Raw genomic sequence first — 3,290 nt, 5'->3', positions numbered from 1 at the left:
GACTTTGTATGTCAGACTTAAGAGGTAACCTTTAATTTTTAAATTCAGTTTAAAGTTTAAATTCATAAGGATCATCATTTTTGAGCCACATATCCTGGTTTTCTGAATCAATAAATCTGAGATTGGGTATAGGGATCTGCAGTTTTAAAAAAATATTTATTTATTTATTTATTTATTTATTTATTTATTTATTTATTTATTTATTATTTACTTATGAGAAAGAGAGAGAGAGAGAGAACACAGGGGAGAGGGGCAGAGGGAAAGAAAGAATCCCAAGCAGACTCCGCACTGAGCAAAGAGCCTGTTGCAGGGCTCTATCTCACGACCTTGAGATCATGATCTGAGCCGAAATCAAGAGTCAGACGCTTAACCAGCTGAACCACCCAGGTGCCCCAGGTATCTGCATTTTTAATGAGGCCTCTAGAAGGTTCTGTTACAGATGATCTGCCTCATAGATCTTAAAACAGTGTCCTTGGCATGGGGGGCATATTAGAGATTAGATATGGTACTTAATTACAAAAAATCCAAATAAGAACTATCCTGAAAAAAATGTATATTTTCTGCAATAAGTACTAGCAAATAAGGTTTGAATGTCAGTGTTAAAATTTCTACTCAAATGTGGTTGTCAAAGTGCAATGATGACTAGTATATGGCTTCTAATTGCTCAAGTGATTTGAAATTTAGTGGATTGGTTAAGGACATAAAATGTAAGTAGTGATATCTAGATCTCAAGTTAAAAGTTTTGGGCTTGAATTCCAATTGAACTGCTCACTAGCTCTAAGCTCAGATAACATCTTAATCTTCCATTTGCCTTAGCTTCCTAGGGGATATAAGAATCTCTGCTTTGTGCAGGGGCCTCACAGAGAAGTTCTGAATGGGTGATGCTATACTAGAATGTGATTGTATAGCTATACATACACTTAAAATAATGAAATTCCTTCAAGTTCTAAAGAAGGGGAACAAAATGGGGTGGAGGCTTAAAAGAAAGAAAAAACAAATCTGGGAGTGGGGGCCAGAAATACAAGAACAACTTTGTGAAGATGGCAGGATTCGAGTAAGCCTTGAAGGATGGATTCCATGTGATGGCAACTGATGGGATGGTTGGTATGTGTGGCGTTTCAGGCAGTTGGAGGAGCAGCATGGTTGAAGGTCAGAAATGTAGGGGCATTGAGGGTTATTGGGGTGAAGGTAGTTTAGGTTGAATGAAATATTAGGTAAAAGTAGTTAGAGATTTGGGGGAAATAGAGAAGATGCCAAGATTCTGATTTTTTTTAGTGTATATTAGTATTTTTTTCTTTATTGTATTGTATTTTATTTAAATTCAACTTAGTTAACATATAGTGTGGTATTGGTTTCAGAAGTAGAATTTACTGACTCATCACTTGCATGTTAACACCCAGTGCTCATCCCAACACGTGCTCCTTTAATCCCCATCACCCATTTAGCCCATCTGCCCACCAACCTCCCCTCCAGCCACCCTGAGTTTGTTCAGTTAACTATAGTCTCTTAGAGTTTGCCTTTCTCTCTGTTTTTATCTTATTTTATTTTTCCTTCCCTTTCCCTATGTTCATCTGTTTTGTTTCTTAAATTCCACATATGAGAGAAATCATATCATATTTTTCTTTCTCTGACTGACTTATTTTGCTTGCATAATACACTCTAGTTCCATCAATGTTGTTGCAAATGACAAGCTTTCATTCCTTTTGATGGCTGCATAATATTCTGTTGTATATATATACACCAAATCTTCTTTATCCATTCATCTGTCGATGGACATTTGAGCTCTCTTCATAATTTGGCTGTTGCTGATAGTGCTTTATAAACATTGGGGTAGGGGTGCCTGGGTGGCTCAGTCGTTAAGCGTCTGCCTTCGGCTCAGGTCGTGATCCCAGGGTTCTGGGATCGAGCCCCACATCGGGCTCCCTGCTCCGCGGGGAAGCCTGCTTCTCCCTCTCCTACTCCCCCTGTTTGTGTTCCCTCTCTCACTATGTCTCTCACTGTCAAATAAATAAATAAAATCTTAAAAAAAAATAAATAAACATTGGGGTGCATGTGCCCCTTTGAATCAGCATTTTTGAATCCCTTGGACAAATAACCTAGTAGTGCAATTGCTGGGTCATAGGGTAGTTCTATTTTTAACTTTTTGAGGAAACTCCATACTATTTTCCAGAGTGGCTGCACCAGTTTGCATCCCCCCCCAACAACAGTGCAAAAGGGTTACCCTTTCTCTGCATCCTTGCCAACATCTGTTGTTTCCTGAGTTGTTAATTTTTAATTTTAATTTTTTTAATTTAAATTCAATTAACATATAGTGTATTCTTAGTTTCAGAGGTAGAGTTCAGTGATTCATTAGTTATATATAACACCCAGTGCTCATGACATCACGTGCCTCCTTAGTGCCCATTACCCAGCTACCCCATCCCCCACCTCCTCCCTTGCAGCAACTCTCAGTTTGTTTCCTGTGATTAAGAGTGTCTTATGGTTTGTCTCCCTCTCTGGTTTTGTCTTGTTTCATTTTTCCCCTCCCTTCTCCTATGCTCCTCTGTTTTGTTTCTTAAATTCCACATATATGTGAAATCATATGATGATTTTCTCTGATTGACTTATTTCGCTTAGTATAACCCTCTAGTTCCATCCACATCATTACAAAAAAAATATGGAATGCTTCATGAATTTGCATGTTATCTTTGTGCAGGGGCCATGCTAATCTTCTCTGTATCATTCCAATTTTAGTATATGTGCTGCTGAAGTGAGCACCTGAATTGTTAATTTTAGCCATTTTGACAGGTGTGAGGTGGTATCTCATTGTAGTTTTGATTTGTATTTCCCTGTTGATGAATAATGTTGAGCATTTTTTCATGTTAGGCACATTTGTTTGTCTTCTTTGGAGAAATGTCTGTTCATGTCTTCTGCCCATTTGTTAACTGGATTATTTTTTGGGTGTTGATTTTGTTGAGTTCTGGATACTAGCCCTTTATCTGATATGTCATTTGCAAATATATTCTCCCATTCTGTCAGTTGCCTTTTAGTTTTGTTTAGTGTTTTCTTTGCTGTGCAGAAGCTTTTTATCTTGACGAGGTCCCAATAGTTTATTTTTGCTTTTGTTTCCGGAGATGTGTCTAGTAAGAAGTTGCTGTGGCAGGGGTCAAAGAGGTTGCTGCCTGTTTTCTCCTCTAGGATTTTGATGGTTTCCTGTGTCACATTAGGTCTTTCACCCACTTTGAGTTTATTTTTGTATATGGTGTAAGAAAGTGGTCCCATTTCATTCTTCTGCATGTGGCTGTCCAATT

At 38.0% G+C, this 3,290-nt stretch overlaps 1 non-coding gene across 1 annotated transcript; it reads right to left on the bottom strand.

Moving 5' to 3' along the window:
• Positions 1-2,650: 2,650 nt before the first annotated feature.
• LOC115943210 (U6 spliceosomal RNA) lies at positions 2,651-2,757 on the bottom strand. The gene has a single exon (XR_004077822.1). It is a non-coding gene; the product is annotated as a U6 spliceosomal RNA (small nuclear RNA).
• Positions 2,758-3,290: the final 533 nt, after the last annotated feature.

The sequence above is a fragment of the Leptonychotes weddellii genome, chromosome 6 (genome assembly GCF_054177405.1).
Source record: "Leptonychotes weddellii isolate Sample4059 chromosome 6, ASM5417740v2, whole genome shotgun sequence".
NCBI classification, from domain to species: Eukaryota; Metazoa; Chordata; class Mammalia; order Carnivora; family Phocidae; genus Leptonychotes; species Leptonychotes weddellii.
Note: the sequence above shows the minus strand (reverse complement) of the source record. Positions and strands in the feature narration are given on the sequence as shown.